The sequence below is a fragment of the Pseudorasbora parva genome, chromosome 23, assembly GCF_024679245.1.
Source record: "Pseudorasbora parva isolate DD20220531a chromosome 23, ASM2467924v1, whole genome shotgun sequence".
Taxonomy (NCBI): domain Eukaryota; kingdom Metazoa; phylum Chordata; class Actinopteri; order Cypriniformes; family Gobionidae; genus Pseudorasbora; species Pseudorasbora parva.
Genome location: NC_090194.1, coordinates 13,387,629 through 13,413,440, shown reverse-complemented (window position 1 = coordinate 13,413,440; position 25,812 = coordinate 13,387,629). Strand labels below are relative to the sequence as shown.

The 25,812-nt window shown below is 38.9% G+C and overlaps 1 protein-coding gene across 1 annotated transcript in view; it reads right to left on the bottom strand.

Annotated features, from left to right (window-relative positions):
- gnaz (guanine nucleotide binding protein (G protein), alpha z polypeptide) overlaps positions 1-19,752 on the bottom strand; it is a 53,765-nt gene extending 34,013 nt beyond the window's left edge. The window contains exon 1 of the mRNA XM_067433776.1: positions 19,045-19,752. The gene's annotated coding sequence lies outside the window, so the exon portion shown is untranslated. The remainder of the gene's footprint in view (positions 1-19,044) is intronic.
- Positions 19,753-25,812: the final 6,060 nt, after the last annotated feature.

Genomic DNA, 25,812 nt, shown 5'->3' with positions numbered 1-25,812 from the left:
GACAGTGGGGATGGTGTGTTCAGGGTGATGAGCTGTGTTGCTTTTACGCCAAACATAACGTTTTGCATTGTTGCCAAAAAGTTCAATTTTGGTTTCATCTGACCAGAGCACCTTCTTCAACATGTTTGGTGTGGCAAGCCAGGTGGCTTGTGGCAAACTTTAAACAGCACTTTTTATGGATATCTTTAAGAAATGGCTTTCTTCTTGCCACTCTTCCATAAAGGCCAGATTTGTGCAGTATACGACTAATTGTTGTCCTATGGACAGTCTCCCACCTCAGCTGTAGATCTCTGCAGTTCATCCAGAGTGATCATGGGCTGCATCTCTGATCAGTCTTCTCCTTGTATGAGCTGAAAGTTTAGAGGGACGGCCAGGACTTGGTAGATTTGCAGTGGTCTGATACTCCTTCCATGTCAATATTATCGCTTGCACAGTGCTCTTTGGGATGTTTAAAGCTTGGGAATTTTTTTTGTATCCAAATCCGGCTTTAAACTTCTCCACAACAGTATCTTGGACCTGCCTGGTGTGTTCCTTGTTCTTCATGATGCTCTCTGCGCTTTAAACGGACCTCTGAGACTATCACAGTGCAGGTGCATTTATACGGAGACTTGATTACACACAGGTGGATTCTATTTATCATCATTAGTCATTTAGGTCAACATTGGATCATTCAGAGATCCTCACTGAACTTCTGGAGAGAGTTTGCTGCACTGAAAGTAAAGGGGCCGAATAATTTTGCACGCCCAATTTTTCAGTTTTTGATTTGTTAAAAAAGTTTCAAATATCCAATAAATTTCATTCCACTTCATGATTGTGTCCCACTTGTTGTTGATTCTTCACAAAAAATTACAGTTTTATATCTTTTTGTTTGAAGCCTGAAATGTGGCAAAAGGTCGCAAAGTTCAAGGGGGCCGAATACTTTCGCAAGGCACTGTGTGTATATACATATATTTAAATCTTGTACGGTTTTTACAGTTTTCATAATGTAGAGGATTAATGTAGGCTACATTAATCCTCTAATCCTCTACACTATGAAAACTGTAAAAAACGTACAAGATTTATATATATATATATATATACATATATGACACATATAATGTATATGATAAATATAATAAACTATGAGGTAAAATAAAACCTGATTTGACAATCTCTTGATTTGTGCTTGCTTGAAAGTAATTCTGCTAACATTTCTAAAATTGATAAATCATGATTATAATTGACAAAAATAATCATGAATATCAATTTAACCACTATCATGCAGCCCTACTCATAAGTGTCCTACGTAAACACTAAAGTAACGTAGTGGGTTTGTAAACACAGGGTCTGTTATACATTCAATAAAAATAATGTCAATTACAGAAGAAAATAATTCATATGTCATCCCCTCAGGTTTTCCCTCAGCAAAAATGACTCAAACGTTGACTCTTGCATTAACAAACCTCCATACTCAAGGGAGTGATAGAGTTACCAAAAAATGGTTGTGTCATTAAAAAAGACATTATTTTAGTAGCAAGCTAAAACATTCTGACAGTTGATAAGTGTGTGTGGTTGTACTAAACCATTGTGCCGCAGTAGTTGAGTTCATAGAGAAAACGAACCATAGAAGAAGATCGTTTGCGCTAATGGCTGGAATACACTACATGACTTTTGTACAGATTTTTGCCCTGATTTGCAGTGTGGACAGGTTGACCCTAATTGCCGAAAGAAGTGCCAGTCTGAAGATTTTGAGTTGTCAGAGTTTAAAAAATCAGGTAGTTGTATGATGGGCACAGACTCAGATCTTTTAGCTACAGACTATGATTCCATCCAGTCAACATTTTGAGCTCATTTTAAAACAATATTTTTTCATTTGTCACATGTCTCTTAACAACAAGACTCTTGTTTCTGTTTGAGTTTTTTTTTGTGTGTGTGTGTGCTCAGAACGATTTAAAAGTCTGGTAGTGTGTGATCCTCAGTCATGTGTGTATGATGTTCTGTTTTTGTCTGTAACCATTTGCAAGATCAGTAAGTGTGGTACATAGTTTTAAAAACTTTTCAGAATATAAAAGTTGTGTAGTGCTTTCTGGCCTTGTTGCGCAGTAAGGGGTTTCTCTGAAACACTGTTGATATTTGAAATCAACCCAAACAAACACACCACTCCCTTCATTGCTCTTCCCCCAAAATGGACGAACATGCAATGCAAGAGTGGATTTCTTTGTGCATATTATCCATTCTAAATAAATAAATAGTATGTGACATTAGTAATATTCAATACTATTTACAACGAATAGGGTGGATAGTATGCACATTAGGATGCAGAGTGTCATAGCTAAAGCAAAGCAAAATCAAGCTTTGTGAAAAATAAAGCAAAGATGATGAACGAACGACAAGGATGAACAAAAAATGAACATACAGTACACACGAGTACAGTATAATAGTTGGTTGTTAGTCAACAGCAGCACATCATCTCCAGACAAACACTCAAAACTGTCTTGTTAATATATCTAACATTACAAAAACATCATATTTTGGTTCTGTGAAACAGCAAAACCAATGTTACTCGCGTATGGAGCAGAAATGCAACCTCTGTGTCCGTCTTCAGGCCTTCCAGCTCCGGTCTCTCCACCGCTCCTAAAGCTCTTGTCTAATCATAACCCTTCTTTTTCTAGTGATATTCCTCTGATCTTTTCTCTTTGTTTCTCAAAGAGATGTTTCTCAGCCAACTCTCTTTATACAGTCTTTCATCAAATCTCCCACTTGCTCACTCTCTCTCCTCCCCCATCATGAGTGGACACGCCCCCTACTGCTGATTGGCTATAAGTGTCCACTTTCAACAGCATTTCTCAGAAATCGCTTACTGCACCTGTAACACTATAGAGCTCCTCTGGGAAAGTATATGAGCTCAATCTGCTTTTTGGAACATAATAGCACTGTAGCTAACAAATATTCTCAAGTTGTCAGACTGACAGCAGACGGTATGGACCAGGCCTGCAGCACCCCTCTCAGAAACTGAAGCTTTCACGCCTCCCCCCCCCCCCCCCCCCCCCCTGTTTTCAGAAGCTTGCATAAAAAGTTTTACGTTTTTAGTTAAAAACAGTGTTGTGTCTGGTTAGAAAGCTTGTGGAAGTTCTCCTTAATGTAGCTAAATCGACTATACCACTAACTTATGCAGAAAACTTTAAGTAATATTATGATGAAAACTGACAGAAACTTAAGGGAAGGCTCATTATGAACAAATGAATGTCACAATATAAACTTTCAGACAGAAAGTACACTAAACCCCAGAAGAGCGCTAACGCCCCAGAAGCAACACACACACCCAGCATGACTTGTCAGCTTTTAAAGATTGCCACAGTTGTGACAACAATTACAGCTAATGATTCTGATGCAACACATTCAACACTGCGCTAGTGCCAGAGCATGAAGCAATAAAATGACTGCTTTTATAATGATTAATACATAAAAAAATAAAACCAGTATACATAAGACCTTGGCATGAACTAATGCAATTATGGAAGTCTGTCACTTAGCATCTGGTTAGCACTGACTGATTAGCATTGTCATGGTCATTGAATCAGTATTGTTACACACACTCAAAGACCTAATCACTATTATCAGAGTCTGATACCACAGACATTTTGACGAAAGGTCAATTGAGGCAGTGCCTCCAAAAAAGTCACATGAAAGGAGGCATGTTGCTGTGATTGGCTAATTATCATGCTTGAAACTAGGGCTGTCCTCGACTAAGGATTTAGACATTCGAATCAGAATTGTCGAATCTCTCTATGGTCGACCGATAGTCAAATCATCTATGTGAGTGTGAATGGGTTGGGAGGGGCACGACACTTGTCAGCAGAAGGGTAAAACTATTTTTATTTTCCTTTACGCACTGCACACAGCAACAACTTTTAATAAAGCGACCAAAACTGCCTGCCAACTGACAGACGAACGGACAATGGCTTTCTTATTTAGTTTTAAATAGCCTACAAGGTAATGTGCTGGATAAACATTCATAAACAGTTTTCTCATAACATGTTAAAGCCGCGATCGAAACACAGAACATCACACAAATATATAAAAGAATATTTTGATAAATAAACCTAAAAAAAATACCTGCCTAGAGAGGAAAAGAACACTTTGAGTGTGTTTACATGCATGTTCTTAAGCCGATTGTGCCTAAAGGGGGTGAAGGACGCGAAGCTCAGCCCCGCGCCTCAGGATCTCACACCGCCACCTGACGTGCACATTATACATGCAAGCTCAATTTTGAATTGACTGACAGAAGAGCTGCACGATGAGTGTATCTTGTAGCACAGGGTTAAATCAGTATGTTCTGATTGACGATTTGAGGGAAATATAATATAAATTTAATATAAAACCTTGAAAAAGCGCTCTGTGGTGGGGCAAGATTTTAAACAATTTCCTGAGTGGCCGCGGACAGGCGCTGAATGCTGCCGCCGGTGTGTGTACACCATAGACCGTAAAAAAATATGGACGACTCGACATCATCCGTTTCCGCTTGCCATATTTGAAGCTTTTAGGCGGCCTGCACGGCGCTGACATCTTGGAACCGAGTCTGCGCAGTAGCGATTTCGGGACCGGAGTTGTGCAGTAGAGCGCAGGAAGTAGAGCAGGAAGTACAGCTGCGATATCAAAAGCCCGCCCACACTCTCGCAGATGCAGAACAATTAATTATGTTGGTGTGAAATAAACAGTTATGGAAATGTAGAAATTAAAGCTAAAGCTCCAATCTGCTCCCAAAAATCCCGAAAAAAGTCTGTTAGTGCCTCAGTGACAATTTCACTCAGAGAAGACGTCGATCTCAGCTGTCAATCATGACGTCACACCCCCCGTTTTTATAGCATCAAATAACTAACTAAAACTAATTTTAAAAACGAACACTTGAAATGTAATCATCATGATGATAACTGCCTTCAATGACATAAACTAACTTTGGGGAAAAAATATTTGAAGTGTAATTTTATTGTTTACTTCGCCTCGCGGTCATTAGAAAACACAGAGGGGCGGCTATACTGGGACTGGCCACCGGGGGGCGATCGAGGCGCGAAAGCTTCAGTATCTGAGAGGGAGACTGCAGGCTTGGTGTTCACTCATTGAACGTGTGCGAATTTTAAAGGCTCGGTGCGAAGCTCAGCGCCCTTAAAGGGTCACACACCGGATGCTCAGCTCAGCGCTGCGACACGTCTTTAAAATATTGAGCACCTACATATTGCCAAAATTGTATGATCCTCGTTTCATAACACCCGTGAAGATTCGACCGTGAGATCGGTGGTCGAATCAGACTCTGCATATCGATGCATCAAATCTTCGACTATTCAGGGTCACCCCTACTTGAAACTTGGTCTGCTAATCGGCCTGAAGTGACAAGTCATCTAATTTTAATGAAAGCTTCTCCTCAGTACCTTTTACCATGAATACACTTAATACCGCTAAACAAGGTGTTGAAAATGAGTGAGAGCTAATTTTATGAAAGTGCAGATACAAATTAACGACACAAATTAAAGAACAAACACAGCCGGATCATTTCCACAATGACCAACACAATCTATCAAGAGCACCGCAAATTAGCATCAGTTTTAAGATGTTTTTTGGGGGTGGTAAATAAATAACGGCACAAACACCAGTAAATTGACTAGCACAAACCTTAAATCACCTTCATTTTAATACTCTCCTCCCTTCTTCTGTGGTTCGTTGTGTCTACATGGGAAACTCCTTCAAATGCATATATGCAATAAGGTCAGCCACAAAAATAACTGTCCATGCCTTTTCAGCGTTAATTTTTCACTGCGTGTCTTTAGTAAATCTTGACAGTTTTTTTTTTTGCGCCGGCATTATGCAAATCTAGCCCTTGGTGTTTTTACTAACAATCATTAAGTTTTAATTATATTTTAAAAAGTATTTTTTGTTTTTAATTTAAACGTACATTTTATTTTGCTTGAAACTTGATACAACTTTGATGTAACTTTGTAACATGAATTTATAGACTAAATAAAAACTCAATGCAGAAAGGGAAATCTGTCTGCTCATTTCCTAAATGTGACTGCCGAATGATTCAAATACTCACAAATATCCAGGGAAGTTATCCTGTCAGTCTTGTTCAGTCAGATAGCTCTTCTGGTGACTTTGACATTCAGCATCCCATAGCCTAATACTCTCTGGTTGAAATGCCTCTTAAACATGTCATTTTAGAGCTGTCAATGAACGAAAAAGGGTAAACCAAATTGGTAGACTTTGCAAAACAGAAATGACTAAAACTGAAACAACATCATGGAAGTGAGATGCAAGTCACTGGTTTTTCTGAGAATGTTTTCTGAGATTTGAGATGTAGATTGCGAACAGGGGAAGATTTTCATTTCATCTCAAAACTTCAAACGACAAACCACACTTACCCATAATGTGAAATACCATACATACCACTGTGACAGGATTGCCCCTCTGCCACTAGACAGTGAGATGGCTAACGGCTAACGTATAGTGTTCCAGCTCAGACAGGAACCGGCGTTCTCTTTCTGGGGTTCTGACTCATTGGTGGTGTACAGGAACCTGCCTAAACAAGTTAGATGTAGGTCGCAGACTGAGAGATATCCAACACGCTGCATTTAAAGCCTTACATTATGCAAGACATCCGATGTGGCCCAAATAGCATCATAATACAATTTTGGAGTAATAAAAATAAAATATATCTCATCATTTAGTCACCCTATGAATCACTAAAAGGAGGTGTTAGGCAGGATGTGTCTCATGTCCATATAATGAAAGTAAATGGTGACCAGGGACTCAATGTCCAAAAAATGACAACAACAAAAAAGCATCAAGAGCCCAGCCCAAATTACGCAAGCGCTATTTTCAAAATCTCCTGAAGTCATACAATAGATTGTAGTCACTGACAATACTCTGACATAGGTCTCAAATCTACAATTTTAGCGGAAATAATAGGTATTGTGAATTTCGATCCCATGACTTATTCATTTATTCCCTTGTTTTCCCCACAGCTCAAAATCACCCGCATTTGGCTGGTGGCGGGTGCTAATTTCCATCCATGTACATCGACTTACAATAGGTTGAATGACTGCCATAGCCTGACGGGGTCTGTATCATTTTTAATCGTACTTTTAAACTTCGGGAAGTAACCCGAGAACAAAAAGAACTACAAAATTCAACTGCTTTACGGCATATATGTCACTTCCACCCCCACCCCCCACTTCCTTACATTCGGACGTGTGAGCTCAACTATCGTTTGTTTGTCGAATGTTATAGTCATGTCTGAAGCAGCACAGAAAAATAAGAAAGCAAAGGTTTCTTTGGAGAAATGAAATAAGAGGAAACTAAAAAGTTATCAGATTAAAGGCAGGACAAGGATCAACATTGGGCCAGCGTTTGCTCGTTGGCGTGAGCTGAAGATGGCATGCCCGACCGATGCTGACTTGACTGTCATGCTTGCTATGGTTATTACCTACCACTCAAACACTGAATTGAAGTATCATAGATTCTGTAAAATAGTAACCAATAGACTAGGCTACTATAATGATGCTGGCTTGTAAACGTGAGCATCGCGATCATTTGGCGTTTGAAAAAAATAAAACCCATGAAATTATATTCATATGACATGCTGAAACATATGCCACTGTACCTAGGATGAAGACATTTCACACGCAACGCAAGCAGAACAACTGCATGTGAACAGTGTTCAGGGTAACTGTTAGTGATGCGCGGGTCGGCTTCTTTTCCAACCTGCAGGTCCCGCTTTTATTAAATAATTTGGCCCGCCCTGCACCACTGTATATATTTTTACAACCCGCCACGCACCTGCAACCATTAAATAGACTTATGAGGTCCGCGGGTTATGAGACAACCCGCTCATCACTAGTTCAGGGCTATCATGGTTCTAATGTCAACAAATGCTTGCGCGCATCCCCTGATATAGGATGACAGAGTTTACGAAAGTAGTAGAGGGCAATATTTTTTCCCAACTGTAAGGGGACCCCGAGAGCCAAAGTTACCTAGTGCTGATTTAATGACTTCATAATTTTTTTATGTGACAGTCTTTGGTCCCCACTCACTTTAATTGTATGAAAAAGAGCAGATGATCACTTTGCTAAATTCCTCCTTTTGTGCTCCATGAAGAACAATAACAACAAAAATGTACAGGTATTAGATATATGATTTGTACGTAAACTATTCCTTTAATGTCATACCTGGTTACAAGTACTACCTATTATCACATTCTTTTATAAGATTCTAAGATACTAGGCCTACCAAGGGACCAGCGCTTAGACTTGAGTCACGTCCAGCCCAAGTACTGGATCAAGGGAACAAAGACATAGAGGCCCTTTACTGTAAGTAATAGTGCTTAGAAGATTTTAATTATGACAGGTTGTGAAGATTGGAAAAGAGTGTGAGGTAAAGAAATGAGACAAAGCTTTATGAGAATGAATTAGGAGACACAGCGTCGGGTTATCAGGATGAAGTCGTTCTGCATTATGAGTAATTACTAAATCAGTCAAGGTCAGAGTTTTTCCTCTAATCTCTGTCTGAAGTCACAGTATCTCAATAAACCACTGAGCTTCACTGAAGGCTCAATTAGTTATATGTCTATATATAAGCAAAGCTACTTAATTTTAGAAAGTCCAGGGGCCACGAATCTAAAATTTCCGCCTCAAATTAAAGTTTGTTTATATATATATATATATATATATATATATATATATATATATATATATATATATATATATATATATATATATATATATATATATATATATATATATATATATATATATATATATATATATATATATAATGCTTTGGCTAATTGGTGGCTAATTTACATGCTAATTTACATGAATTTTCACAATCTCAGTTGTATGTTTTTGTGTGATCTGCTTACACCCAACTGAGGGTTAGGTTTAGGGGTAAACAAATCACCTTGCACGAAACTGCCACCTTGTAAAATAGTTATGTTTCCTCATGAGCTTGGGTTGCATTCACAGCAAATGCAAGATAGTTACCATGCAGCTAACTTGCAACTTTTATTTATTTGCCAAAAGCATTTTTGCTCTCATTTGGCAATCTGTGAATGTTAATTTTGGCCTGTGGCCAAGGTCTTAAAAGGTTTTTATGTGCACTATGGAAATACAAAAAGAAGTGAAGCGGTGTGGAAAGTAGCATATTTAACATGTTTATGAAGTTCCCGGCATATGCGTTTCATCCCCTTTGGATGAAGGGAACGTATGCATTGGAAATTAGCGTGGGGGCGTCACATGATGAGCTACAAACAATCACATTTGTCCAAAGCTTTGTACACTCATGGCCCAAAACGGACCCAAGATGTCTTGCTCAAAGGACACAGCTTTGTTGTACCACAGTGCAAACATCAGGAGAAACAATGAGTGGCAGTGTTTCAGTCAATAGCGGGCCCCAAAACAGAGGACTTTTGATTTGGCTGGGCCCGGCGTTGATGGTGGGCGACTGTATAGCAGATTTGTTTTTGTCATGAAGGGTCCCATGAGAGGTAGGGGCATGGCCTGGCCCCTATTAAAAGTGTTGTTTTCAGTCACATGTGCTTCTTGCCCTGACAATGCATGTCTGTGTACTGTGAATGTTTTTGCATAGCTGCTAAGGGAACTGTCTATATAGGAGAAACGAGACTGAAGAGGGGGGAATGGTGTACCATCTATTGGTTGGACTTTAAGTTCTGAGCCTAACAGTCTGCATTTGTCCACAACCTTTTAACCTCAGCTGCTGTCAAATAAAGAAATACAAAAGAGGTCTGATCAAGCTCAAGAGCGACATGTTGCTAATCTCTCTTGGATGTGTGTAATGTTCAAATTCAGGCTTTGATAAGATATGAGCCGTTTTGAGGCACAGCAGATTTCTGAAGGGAAGGGTCGGTTTATCTCTGTGCTAGCCCTATGCTGCACTTAGCTGGGGTGTGATTTCACTATTCACTGTAAACACAGACCATGAGGGGAAGTATCGCCACAAAACTGGCCAGAATGATGCTTATGAAAGGTTGTCACACAAGAATGTAGCTGACTTTGAAGAAATGTGCAATACTAGCTCTGTCGATACAAGTTATTGCATAGTGTTGATTACAATCGCTTTGTCAATACATTAATTAAATCATCAATCATTATGCCACAAATGTTGTTGATTGACCAATATTTTGACAGTAATGACTGATAGTATAATGTTGTAACGTTTAGCGAAATGTAGCAGGCAAAAATGTCCACTGCCTGTTGTCAATAGTGAGGTGATGTAAGAAGCAGACTGCTCAATGCTCATATATATAAACACACAAAGACACTATATTGCCAAAGGTTGAGACGTATGTCTTTACAAGCATGAACTTTAATGACATCCCATTCCTAATCCGTAGGGTTTATTATGGAGTTGGCCCACCCTCTGCAGCAATAACAGGTTCTACTCTTCTGGGAAGGCTTTCCTCAAGGTTTAGGAGTGTGTTTATGGGAATTTTTTACCATTCTTTTTGAAGCGCATTTGTGAGGTCAGGCACTGATGTTGGACGAGAATGCCTGGCTCACAATGTCTTTTTACAGTCCAATCACAATAATTTTTTACTGTATATATGCAGTAGCCATATGATGCAAAAGAACACGTGATTCATCAGACCGTGGTCCATTGGTGATTCTTACTTTCGACAGTGGACAGGGGTCAGCATGGGCACACAGGCCAGCCTTTGCTCTCCACGTGCATCAGTGAGCCTTGGCCGCCTATGACCCTGTCACTGGTTCACCCCTGTTCCTTCCTTTGAACACTTTTGATAGATACTGACCACTATAGGCCGGGAACACCCTATAAGAGCTGCAGTTTTGGAGATGCTCTGACCCAGTCATCTAGCTGTAGCAATTTGGCCATTTTTACTGTTTATAACATCAACATTGAGGAAAAAATTTCACTTGCTGCCTAATATATCCCACCCACTAACAGGTGCCATGAGGAAGAGATAATCATTGTTATTCACTTCACCTGTCAGTGATAATCATTCAAAATCTTAATGTTATGCCTGATCGGAGTATAATGATAGAAAATTAAATGTACACAACATTACTGAAATTAAGTTGCAATGTAAAGGGAGCAACAACAGATCTTCTCTATTATGATGTACATCCAATTAAACCGATGCTAAACATGCTATCCGGTTGTTGATTGAATGGAGGCAGATCTTAATGCAAGCTTGCTGTCGATTGTAAGAAAGGGGTGTGATTTAAATGGACTCAGTAAATGGAGAAGGCCAGCATACGTCACCAGAGAGAAGTCTGAGGTTTCATCAGAAGATCCATATATGAATAAAAATTACGTCAAAACAAATAATAATAAAAAAGAAATCCCTTGCATGGAGGAATCGTTCACAATAAGATCTAACATGCATTTAGAGTCATGCCAACTCTGGAAACCAGAGGAAAATATTGATGAATTCTCATGCACTATAGATTTTTTATTTAATCAAAGGCTCTCTAGAATGTGAATGTCCCTCCTCCAATACTAGCATTCCACCGGCTAGCAAGCAGAAAGTCATGTTTCACCGCTGTGACATTGCTAAAGCCTTGGGAGATTATTTGTTTTAACATGTCCCACCACAACTTCCTATTTCAATAGAAACATACAACACAGGAAATATAAGACTAGACACATTAAACAATGCCATGTATTAACTTGTATTAAACCAGGAATATTCCCCTATGATCAAAACATAAGTGTAGCAATATGCTAGCATAGCAGTTATCTTCAGGTAGCCTATAGGTTAGACTGACTCAAACCCTATGCATCCAGTGGAGCATCTTTGTATTTGTCTGCATGGCCGTAACAGCGGTCATATGACAGAAGGAGAGCTCATGGGGTGGTGGCACCCCTCCACCTAGTCCTCAGTCATATGACCGCTGTTACGGCCATGCAGATGAATACAATGATGCTCTGTGCATAATGAGAACAGAAAAGAGGACCCTCTTAGCTCATCTACACTCGGTCACACACACACACACACACACACACACACACACACACACACACACACATTTGTTTTTGTGACATATGGGGACATTCCATAGGCGTAATTGCTTTTATACTGTACAAACCGCATTTTCTATCCCCTTACACTGCCCCACCTCTAAACCTACCCACACAGGAAACATTCTGCATTTTTACTTTCTAAAAAAACTCATTCTGTATGATTTATAAGCCTTTTGAAAAGTGGGGACATGGCCAATGTCCTCATATTTCACCCTCTCCTTGTAATACCAATGTCATACCTATGTCATTATACACATTTGTGTCCTCAAAACATGCCCACATACACACACACAAATACTGTAGGACGGTTTTTGCAGCAGTCCCCGAAGAAAATTGCATGGCTCAGAGGTGTTCTTTCTTAGTCTGAGATACTTAATGGGGTTATGATTCATTTAAGCATCAATTTTGGTTCAGACGTGTCTAAGAAATACATTTGCTTAGAAATAAATTTTAAAAAATTATGCAAATGAGATGCAAACTGTTTACGTACAGTGAGAATATAGTGTAGGCTATATTTAACATTACAAAATAATTTGGAATGGAAGTATAAATAGGGGAACAATGTTAAGTAAAAGTAAAATATTCAATATTTTCAAGATATTTGTGATTTCTTACCTATCAGGTGTGATGGCAATACTTTATATCAGGGTTTCTTAATCCATTCCTACAAATGGCATAATCCCTAACTGTATAATCTGCCTGAAAATACCTCTCAGTTCATCAAACTCTGACTGATACATTAAAATCTGCTTTACGTCATTATTGAAGCTGAATGTGGTTCACTTAAGCAGAAAATGTGATTAAATGACTGCACGCGTATAACTTCATCTAAATAAATGGCGAATAAACCAGTTGATATGTTGGATTTTACAATCGAACATGTCATTATGATGCATTACATTATTATGTTTTTGTTTTTTTCAGGTATTGTTAAACCATTGTGTGTTCCAAGTATTGTTAATGCCCCAAAACCACTTCCCTTGGTGCCGTGTGAGCACAAAAAAGATGCAAACACCTCTGAGTCCCTCTCCCCATACCTGCTGACCTAGATAAGAGTGCGTGCCTCCCCTTCCTGCCAAGTGCCTTTTGCGAGTGATAGAGCCAGACGTCGCATACAGCCACGCTTGACCAATGACTCATCCAGCATGTTCACCTTTACACCTTTAGTTTCAAACATGATGCACAAATGTCAATGATATTCAAACACTATAAACATCAACAAAATGATCCCAATGAAATCTCAGCCCCAAATGATGGTTAAAAATAAACTTTGCGAATGTGTTTCTATTTTACAGTTAAATTTAGTTGATGTTTAAATACTTTCACCTATTCCCGTTTATTATGTCGTTGAGATGACTATAAGTAAGCCATTCATAAGTTGATTTCCCTGAAAAATGTGCAAACTGTTTCCGACCAGCTCAACATAGCAACACTGTCTCAACCAATGGCGTGAATTTGGGGGCGGGATCTGTTCGTCCAACCAGTGGTAGAAGGGGGAGTGTTCAGGAAACCTGTTTGAAATTATAATTATTTTTGCAGTTCCATTTGGTGATACTAACGGAACAAAACAAATACAATCAGTTTTCATTATACCTGCTCTAAAATTAATAGCAGAATAATTAAAATATTTTTAAGTTTTTTATAAAAAATTTGAGTTTAAAATGTATCATCAACTTAAATAGTGACATTATGATAAAAATACAAACATTTCTCTCTTAATGAGGGCATAAATCTTAAAACATGTATAATAGTTTAAAAAAAAAGAAGATCTTTAAAGGGTTAGTTCACCCTAAAATGTGAATTATGTCATTAATGACATACCTGTAAGACCTCCGTTCATCTTCAGAACACAGTTTAAGATATTTTATATTTAGTCCGAGTGCTTTTCTGTTCCTTCAATGAAAGTGTATGCACACTTTACTGTCCGTGTCCAGAAAGGGAATAAAAAAATCTTTAAAGTAGTCCATATGTGACATCATTTGGTTAATTAGAATCTCTTGAATCATCGAAAATACATTTTGGTCCAAAAATAACAAAAACTACGACTTTATTCAGCATTGTCTTCACTTCCGCGTTTGTTGTCAATCCGCAAACAAAGATTCGAACAGTTATGAATCAGCGTATTGATTCAGAATTCGGATCACCAATGTCACGTGATTTCAGCAGTTTTGGCTGTTTGACACACAATCCGAATCATTAATCAATATGCTGATTCATAACCGTTCAAATCTTTGTTTGCGGATTGAAAACAAATACGGAAGAAAATACCATGCTGAATAAAGTCGTAGATTTTGTTATTTTTGGACCAAAATTTATTTTTGATGCTTCAAAGGATACAAAAATATTAATAACATTACGCATTAACTAACAATGAGCAATACATTTGTAGTATTTATTAATCTTAAACACAACTGCTCACTGTTAAAATATATTAGTTCAGGTACATTATATTAACACCTCTTGATTTTAATAATGTAATATTAAATGTTGAAATGAACTAAGACTAATAAATGCTTTCATAAGAATAAAACAGAATACATTCTATAGCCTGCAGATAAAGTCTAAGATAACTTTGTTTGCAAAAGCCAAAATAGAACATGTCATTTCAGTTCTCGACCTTACTTCCTTCTGCACATTTTAATACAGTATTATGAAACCTTTTCTTTGTGATATGCAAAACTGCACTGTGGAACAAACTGCTGATAACGACTGTACACAAAAGCCAATACTGAGTTGACTCATCAGGAGAAATGTGATCTTGACTACAGAATTAACAGTCGGATCCATTTCATCCTGCTGATGTCATGACAACTGTGCTTTTATGCCAAATCACTTTGCTTTGTAAATGAACACGCATAAAGGTGCAATAAGCAACATGTAAAGATGATACAGATACAAACTTAGCAAGAAGGGGAGGGGGGCTTCATTTGAAAATGCCAAGTTTATATAATCTACTTGCATCTTTTGACTTGTAACCCACCCAGAACGCTCTGGCAATCATCTAGCCACTCAGAACACCTTAGCCTATACACCCATACAAGTGTATAATGTTTGCTGTGTATGATCACCAAGAATATATCCATGTTCAAATGGGAATGGCATTGGCAGGGCCTATTTGTTTAGTTCATAGTAGCATGAAATCAAGCCTGTTCTACTTATGGGCAACATTCAATAGCATTTTTTTCTCCCAGACCGTATAACCATAAGCTCCTGGTTTTACTTTGAATCTTCTAGCACTCTTCTAACAATGTTTAAACAGTTGTTAAACAGAACCACCTTAAGACTTGGAATGCGACCTATATCATATAGAATTCCACAGTGATTCTTTAAGCAGACCACTTGATTATAGCTAATGACCTGCTTCAATTCAACAAAGGGCCTCTCTCACATGTGTTTTCATAAAACAAGGGCATGGTCACCTCCTGACCCCAAACTTGTCAGAGTGTTGGATTTTCTATGCTCTCACTGAGAAAAGCCCTTTCAGTCCACTTCACAGAGTAGCTACTCCAATTCTGGCCAATCTATGTCAGAAGACAAGTCTTGCACAATACGCATGCTGCATTTTTTCAATATGATATCACTTAAAGGGAAACTCCGTCTGAAACGAGAGATTATTATTTGTCATATGTGGGGTTGCGATGATCAATCACACCCTTTATGCCATTCCAAAACCGTATGAGTTATGGAACACAAAAGGAAACATTTGTAATAATCTACTGGTCACTGTTTTTCCTCAAAATACAATGAATGAGGACTGAAACTTTTAAAAATGATGCAAAAGCACCATACAAATGATAAATATCATTTGTGCAGTGCACTATATTTCAAGTTATTTGATGTATTTACAGCTTTGTACTGATATGCATTAATCACTCTGATGATTCAGTTCTTATTTATTGTAAATGCATGTAAAACAGGGACCAGAACATTCTTCTGAATTTCCTCTTTGGTTTTTAAAGAAGAAATATTCATAAAAAAGAAGTGTTATTTGTGCAAAAAAAGACATTGCTGTTTAATTATGACTGTTTTTCAAATCAGTTTCCAGAAACTCCCCCCGTCTTCCATTGCTCAGCCAAAACAGATAGCCACGCCCCAAACTGACACCATTGCTTTAGTCAATGTTGCTATGTCAAAACGCTCAAACAGTGAATTGTTGAAAGTGCCACATGTTAACACTTTTCTCGTAATTCAACCTATACTCTGCACATCAAACTTGGATAAATGACATTACTTGAACAAATTACACCCATCATCATTCAAAAAGACTGACTGACTTCCTGAGAGTAGATTTAGCCTGCTTATAACATGCTGCAGATTTGAGCTATTAAATGATCACCGTTCCATTTTAGCACCATTAATGATCTGACTAATCCGCGAACCTTTAAAAATGTCACACGTTTTACTGCAAAACAGTCAGGAATAATAAGCAATGCGTCAGGAATGATAAATAAAACTAATTAGTGTTTTAATAAGCAGTACCCTTTAGAAACTATATCCTCAATGGCAGATGTGTGATTTGTCCTAAGCATTAATGAACAGCTGGCTATCAGAGCATGTAAGGTCACCAGCGAGGTGTTTTGCCAAACCACTTCTGCAGTGCCAAAAACTACTAGTTGTGATCATTCAAGCCTTCACTCCGAAAGAAGCATATTTATGTAGAAGAAGCATGTGTATATTTTGGTATTTCCCTTTCGAGAACGTTCCCATCAATGTTAAACTTAGACTCATATTTCTTTCTCCTGATTATGACCATGCATCCCATTTGTTTTTATTTTAAGCACGTTCTCAATAACATGGGCAGACTTAGTCTCCATCAGACTCGTGTAGCTAGTATGAAGCCACAAATTAAACACTCCAGTGAACTTTTCAGTGACAGAAAGATGTTGAATAATAAATGTAATGACTTTCTTTTGTGAAATATAAATCGAAATGAAATCCGTGTGCATGCCGTGCTTTGCTATCAAAGCGCCAAGCTCAGGTATTTTTAAATGCATGACCCAAATGCATAACAATCCGACGTTCAGTGCTTTAGATGGTTTTGTTTACGCCACGATTTCGGTTCACAGTTAAATGAGCTACCTGGCAAGCAAAGTGTAGCGAGTTAAGATGTGAAGTTTATTTTTAACCATTGTTTGAGACTGAGCTCTATTGTGATCATTTTGGACATTTATAGTGTTTGAATATCACTGACACTGATGATTATTCTCGCATTCTAAGCAAAAGCAAAAGAAAAAATGAGAGTATGCCTCCCATAACGGCCATCATATCAGACAACAGCCAGGATGTACAAATATTAACTGGTACTTAGCTGATGTTGCACAACCATCCTGCAGTTTGGTCAGTTTGTGGGTTGGGGAGTGCTGGCAGTATCTGCTCCTCTTTGCATAGTCTGTGTTTTCCTTTCTTTATGAGTAACGCAGCACCTTTACTGTATTAGCACTCTATTGAGCAACTGTACTCAATATCTGTACTATGCTGTAATGAAGTGAACTTATAGCATAACTGCTCGCTAGCCTTGCCAAACCTCCCCAGAGGAACATTATACTGCTCAACGGTATAAGTTCTCAGCTACGTCTCAATTTTGTCTCAGATGTCCCTTTGGAGCAACACAAATGCACTCTTAAAAATAAAGATTATTTATTGGCATCCGTTGTTCCATAAATCTTTCCATTGCACAAGATTAAAATGTAAAAAGGTTCTTTAGATTATATATTTTAAAAAAGCACTTATTAACTGAAAGCTCCTTTGAAGAACCCAAAATAGTTATTCTGTGGTATCGCTTTGAAAAACCCCTTTTGAAATCATGTTTTTGAGATGTTAACAGAGTATGTGTACGATCAATAATATCAATGTGGATAACATAGCTCAAATTATTCTGTAGGAAAGAGATGAGAAATAAGTATCTAGGCAAATTGGAGCGGAGTCTGAGACACTGCTGAGAACTCTATACATGTAAGTACAAGATTACCAGAGTCTTTTACTCAAGAGAAGCAAACTCTCTTTACTCAAGAGAGGCAATTTGCTTTCCCTTTAATCCCATTGTTATTTAGAAGAAACAATCGAGACTTTAATGAGATTTCATTTGTAATGGGTCCATGGGCCTCCCCGTACATCCGTTCCCTTGCTTGTGGCGGATTCTCTCAAAGCCCTCTTATTTTTTCTTTCCCTCTCCTTTCATTTTTTTGTACTGCATCATCCTCCGCCCCTCTGCCCCTACTATCTCGCCACCATTATACCCCCACCCCAGCCACCTAACCCCTCCCTGTGCAGGTTCCATCGCACACATGCACGCACAACACTGTCACTAGGCTACACCGCCCTCCGCTGCCCTAATAACAATCCCAGGAATTTTAGATAGGGCAAAAATGCTTGAAATGACACTCAAACGACAGGAAGGGGGCCTGTCTACAGGGGAACCGTGAACCCGCCTCTGGCACACGCAAACACTCAGGCCAACACATCGACGGCAATCAATGGGAAGCAAACCTGTCGTTGTTTAAGGAGCAATGGGAGTCAAAGATCAGCAGGAGTATTGCCAAACTGAGAATATTAACATAGGGCTTTCGGTACACTGCCAGGAGAAGCAGCAATCCTGTCTCTTCATGGGGTGTGCACCTTATTCATCTTCTTCCATATTCACCAGCCAGCAGAGCGTGGCTTGAACACACTACACCTAGTGCACTGTTCCATTTAAAATTTAATAATATGTGACCATTTAACGTCGCACGAGCTGAATCACTGGGTACGATACACCGGCGAGAAACCAAATATGTTTGTTCCTCAAACATAGACCGTTTCAGGACTCACAGCCAGGACTCTTTAGCATCATCCCTGAGCATCACCTCACAGAGATGGAGGAAAATACCATTCTCCAGCCCGAGGTACTAAACACGGTCACATTCCCAAGCCAAAAACGAACCCAAGGACACCACCGGGGAAGCTAGCCTCGGTGTAACAACAGGAATAAGGGTGTGTGGAAAGAAGAGTGAAAAAAGGAAAAGATTTCCTCACCGTTTCACCGCTTGCCGTCCATTCACCAGCAACACTGCAGACAAACATTCACTTGGGAGGCAGAGGGAGCGCGCGATCCGTCCCCTTAGTCCTGAATCGCCAACATCCTCAGATCTGACTGAATCTCCTCTCGCACATGCACTCATTCACTGACACTCTTTCGTTGTGTCGTGCTCTCTCCTCCTCTTATAATTGTCGGTGTGCTATTTCCCCTCTTGTTAGCTCCAAGGCAGTTAAGAGACACTGCAGCGATGGGGGAGGAGGGTGTGTGTGTGCGTATGTATGTGTGCTTGTGTTCAAGTGTGTTCGTTCGTGAGTGAGGGAGTATGAGAGCAACGGAGGGAGGAGTTAGTGGGGATAGAGGAGAAGAGAGGGGAAAACAGCTAGTAGGATTAAATCCTGAGGAAAAAAGAGAAAGCAGAGCGGGGTACAGAGAGATCTCTGGAGGGGAAACACAAGCCGTATCGCAAAGAACGACGGGTATGAATTATCTGTGTGCATGCAAGATATGGCAGATGTTCTGCAGCCCTGCTGGTTTGCTCGGCCAGCTGCAAGAGTCGGTCCACAGCAGGGTTGGTTGCGATTTCATTGATGGCTGAAAGAGCTTGCAGGAAAATGATACAGAGCGAGAGATAGAGGCAAAGAAGGGAGTTGAAGGGGAGAGAGGAGATGACGGCAAGGGACCAGGAGGGGGTTGGATAATGCTGTAATATGTTGCTTCTGTGCCAACTGTTTCTGTGACAGAAGGACCACTTCCTCCACAGCCATTGGTCCCCTGCTTATACAGATAGATGTGCTGACAAATAAAATATCCAGCAGTGGCTCGTGAGTGATTGGAGCATGCTCCCCCTCCCACCCCTCACCTCCCGCCCCCTGTTGAGGCAAGATTCTGCCTCACCCCAGGCAGATGAGGACCACATCCAGTGCGTCTGCGCCTTGCATCCCAAACAGCACTTCATGGACACTAACATGCACATGTTTGGTTGCACTACACGTTCAGGGAGGTGTAGGGAACATAAAAGTGCAACCTATTCTTGTTCTTTAAAGTACATTTCAGCTTAAGCACAGTATGATTTTAGCTACGTATGATTTTTGGGAAATTTCTCTTGCTATAAGTAAAAATTATTCAGTATTCTTTGAATTCTTAGTGTGACATAATTTCTGATGACAAGCTATTTGCCTTTGCTTTGTCTTTCGCAGAAGATCTTCCCTAGGTCACACACTTTCCGAAAAAAATTGCAAAAATATTTACCTGGAGTATAGCTGTTGTATCCCTAAAGATAACATTTTTGCACATTAGTTTTTTTCTAAAAGTATATCATAATCTGACAAATGACAACTGGGTGCATATGCAACTATTATCATGGGTTCTCTACCTGCATGGTGGTCTTTTTGTTAGTCTCTTTTGTATGTGACTGTGGCAAGGATTGTCCTGGGGTCTTCGGTCATGTGTGAGCATCAGTGGATGATCAGATTTTGCTGCTGCCCTGTTGCTTCCCTTGCATACAGCTGTCAAACTTTAAGGGGGTCATATAATGGTACATGCACTTTTACAAGTTGATTGTATGGAAATGTGTGTTGGCAGCGCCTGTACACAACCATCCTATAATGATAAAAACCCATCTAGTGTTTTTTTTTATCTCCTTATATGTTTTCCCTTGTCTCACATCGAGCCGTTGAACCGTGTGACATCATACTGTCGGACACCCCTCCCACGACTGTTGATTGACAGCAGTGTTTTACCTCAGACCCGCCATTGTTGTTACGCTGGAGGAGAATGGCGTCTAAGCAATTGTGGTGTTCTGTTCTTGGGTGTAATAACGAACACAGCAGTCATTTTGATGTTCCTAAATCCGAACCGCTGAAGAAGCAGTGGCTGAGTTTTGCTTTTGAAGGGAATATTCCCCCCGATTAACGCCATGTTTGCGCGAACCGCGAATCATTTCTCACCAGACTGCTTTATAAATGAGGGTCAGTATAAAGCAGGTTTGGCTAAGAAGCTGCTCCTGAATAAAGGATCAGTACCAACTATTCGTGTTCCTGCTGCACCTCCAGAAGAAGTGAGTGTAGTTTGAAACGCTTGCACGCTTCACTATGAATGCAGCTAAAGTTTCAGGGTAACTTAAATTACGGCATTTTTTCCTTGTATTACGTTCTCAAAATAATTCATAATCCCACGTTTATAATAACACATTATGGTTATTGTGTTATTACAAACAGTGTACACTGGTGGTAAAGTTAATGTGGTCACACTGGTTCAGTTATTACCCTGCATAGATAACGTTAAGCATCAATGACAAGCCTACATTTACCGGAAAAAGTTTTTATTGGCATTAGGTGTAACATCAATCTGTCAATGAACTAACATATATGTCAGTAAACGCATAGGATTCATATCTCACTACGCTAACCCAACCCTGCCAGAACATATAAAGGTAGATCAAAGTGACATTACGTAAACCAACCATTCAGAAACGTCCTGTTCGAGACTTAATTGTCGAAATTGTACAAGTGTAATCTTGTTCCGGCTCAGACTCAGACACATCAGTTGCACAGATGTGTCCTCAGAGACTCCTATCACCATTCTTTTCTGTCACATTTTGTCAAGGCAACACCCCACATGTGTTGTGTCAAAACCGCCCCACAGAACAAAGGGGTGGGGTGAGCAAAGCTCATTAGCATTAAGACACATGCACTAGAATGGCTTGCTGAAAACAGCTGCTTTTGGCCATATAAAATGAGTGTTTTCTTACAATACTAATGAGACTTTTTAATTTAATTTAAGTTATTACATAGTTTTCATTTAGACAATAAAGAAACATTAACTTGTACAAAAATGGCATTATATGACCCCTTTAAGTGACACATCATTTCACTTAAGGATAATTCACTAAAATAAATATGAAATATCATTGAAACCCAAATTGTTTTACTTTACTAATTTTGGCTAAATTGTAAGGCCTTGCATGTATTTTTTTGGAAAATGCAAACCCACAGTGCACTGCAATGTGCTCAGTGAAAATAAAAAATGGTTTCATTGAATTTTAAACCTTTTGTGTATGCTATGTGTTTTTGCTCATTGCTATGTTTGCTACATAGAGTATCTCACTGTTAGCAAAAGCAATATACTAAAGCCTAGCAAGCAATTTTGCGTTTAAAAGATGTGTAATAGCCATCCAAACACAGCCTTGGCTTCTAGGATGTCTGAAAATGTAATCGACGTCTTACCATAGCCTAAGAATAGACTATCAACACATAGGTCATGTCAAAGAAATGAAACCAAACACCTTTGCTTACATGATGGAATATCACACTCGCAAGTTGGTAAAAATGACATGTAAGCAAATTCAAGGTTATTTCACCAAGATGGTGAAATTACGGCTGTTGCAAGTGAAATCAAAGGATGAAATGATGCGGCGTAATTTCAAACCAAATCAGGCCAAAACAAACATCAGTTGGAATCAGTTTTGGGAGTTTGCAACAGCTTGCCGGATGCTAAATACCTTTGTACCATTGGTCCGTGTCAATCATGTAATATTCATCTTTTCCACTTAATTTCTCCTGTTCAGTCCATCGAGATCAGATGACTTGATCACACACTGGAGAACTGCTTTATAGTAGAAAATGAAGTTGTACCTCTGGTGAAACGAGACACTGTTTTTCATGTTTAATATGGTAAAGCTTCTTGACTTTAAGCAATCTATTTTATAAAGTACTATATAAATAATAGTGACTTTACTAGAGTGTCGAATTGCAGAGCTCGTTCGAACATATTGCTATGATCAGAAGCTTTTCTTATGCTTCATTAAAAAATGCTAGCTGCTTTCTCAATTTTGTTGTGTGTTTATTTTTTTATTGAGAGGAAAGATCGCGCCACATATTTACATATTCATCTGACAATTGCTCTCAGGAGTGTGTGCCAGCATCGGATGTTCAATAACATTATATCGCTGATCAAGAATTTCAACCCTCAACAAAAACTTGTATAGTAGGTGACAAAAAAGTATGTTACAAAAAAAGTATGTCCAAATTCACAGTACTCATAAAAGAGTAGACTTCTTCTGGCGAGATTCTGAAGTGTGCATACAATGAACACTTAATTGACTATCCTATTGATATTATACTATTGACTGGAGTTCCGAATAGCAAAGCTTGTCCAAACATATCTACATCCCTATAATCAGATGCTTTCTTAACGGCTGTTTTCTCACCGCTGTTGTGTGTTTTTGTTATTGAGAGGAAACCGTACAGCATATTCGCATATTCATATAAATGTGGGTGGTGCCAGGATGTTCGCTAACAGTATATCACTGCAAAAGTATTTCAAACTTCTTTTTACCCCTAAGTGAAGAATGAAATGTACTTTGCTGTGAATATATCAGAGTATATCCATAAGAATAAGGAGCTGTTTTGAAACAAGCCAAGTACATGTTGTTGGGCATGTATACTTGTCTTCTGGGTGAGAATTGATGCTACATTTCTATAAACAGCTCTCCAGTGGGAGGAGTGATGTGTGTGCAGTCTGTCCATGCAGGCAAAAGGAAAAGTCTGGCATATGAAAAATGCTGTGCAAAGAATCATGTCACACAACAGAGTCGGATTGGCCCTCGCAACTCCATGAGAGAGCAGGTAACATGAGTTTATGTACAAAATAATGTCTTTTTGCTTGAATGCTGTGTGTCATCTGATCAGGCATAAAAATTCATGTGGGCCACATTTTCGTATATTTTGTTTTTTTCAATCACACTGCTTGCCTAATCTGCTCATGCACACTGGGATGCAATTCACAATAACTGTCTTTGCACGGATATTACTAAAGGTTCAATTCCAATTGGTTCAGCATTTTATTTAATTAGATCTATTCAAGACCCATGTGTTTGGTTGCTTACACAATGTTTAATAGCTTTCAGTGCATACAACTGCACAAGCACAACCCTAATGAACTTGCGGTTGTGTTGTGTGTATGGCAGACACAGGACCGCACTCAAGGCTTTCAGAGGAAATAGATGTCACAGATGCAAGACGTGACCTCAGGCTTATGTGTTTTATCAGATCGAACCAAGCAAAGAACAACATTGAGGTACATTCTACAAATATGACATTAATGTCACAAATATTATGAAAACAGATGTTTCATAAAGTATTATCAATGTAAGATTAGTCTAGCATGAAAAGTAGCTAGTTTTAAAGACATTGAATGTCACTATGTAGATGGATGGAAGTGATATTGACATTCAAGTACACTCTAAAAAATTCTGGGTTGTTTTAACCCAATGTTGGGTCAAATATGGACTAACCCAACAATTGGGTTGTTTTAACCCAGCGATTGGGTTGTTTTAATCCTGCGGTTGGGTTAAATATTTGCTCAAGACAACCCAATCGCTGGGTTAAAACTACCCAACTGCTAAATTTTTTAGAGTGTAATTGTACTACAATAATTTTTAATTATTGAGTAATTATAATTACCAAAAACATAATATTTAGCTGTGGTCATATTGTGTGCTAATCTGATTTTTCCACATTAAAAAAAGAATAAATATTATTATCAATCAATCAATCAATCAACTTTATTTATATAGCGCTTTTACAATCACGATTGTGTCAAAGCAGCTTCACAGTGTCAAACAGGATAATATTACGACAAAATTAGATTTGGCTGTACAGTCGTACTGGAGAAAACAGTGATGTTATCAGCTTATTTTAATTTATCACATAGCAACAATGTTGGCAGATCAGTATTATAGTTTATAGAATTAAATAAGACCTAATTCATACATTTTATTTGTATAATAAGTTGAATAACTTAGATCATAATTTTAGTGTCCCCAACTGAGCAAGCCAAGCCAAAGGCGACAGTGGCAAGGAACCAAAACTCCATCAGGGCATGATGGAGAAAAATAAACCTTGGGAGAAACCAGACTCAGTCGGGGTGCCAGTTCTCCTCTGGCCTATTAACACACGGTGTAAGAGAAACAAATGGTCAGCTTAATGCATGTTAAATTTGCAACTTGCAACTCACAGAAATCAGGGTTTAAATGAGACATTTTGGTAACGGTTGAAGATTTGACGTTTTTTGGCTTTTAGATTGAATATATTAGCCTTACTGTTATCTACATGTTAGTGTGCTCCAAAACCATGACAAAATTCATTCAAAGCTTGCAATCTCTCACTTTAAATGGTCCTGTTTAATACTGAAGCTGCTTTGAAACAATCATCATTGTAAAAGCGCTATATAAATAAAGTTGATTGATTGTATGATCAAATGCTCTCTAGAATCTAAAGCGCCTGCCCCCAAATAGACGCTGAGGCTGCGGCTAAAATTGGTCACTTGTTCAACATAGTTGCACTATATAGGAGATAGGGAACAATTCAGACTGTGTAAATATGCTTTTCATTGGGGCGAATGAAGTCTGGTTTCACGTTGTCACATGAACCGCCGCAGCATGTGCGTAGACTGCTCTGGTCCAGAGGCACGGATCACATGCACGATTCAGTGCAGACCACAAACCATATTGGACCCATTTGACTTCTACACAAAATGCTATGCGATATTGTAGGATATTAGAAGGATTAGGAGGAAACTGCATGCGGCTTAACTTGGCTCTGCCTAAGCTGTGATATGAACTAAATGCTATTAGGCTATATTAAAAAGGGGGAGGAGCTGATTGATATTTCCTGTTTCAGTGGAAGTTACGTTAACATATTGATATGTATAAATGTCAAGGCATGGACTCCACAAGACTCCTGAAGGGCTGATGTGGTATCTGG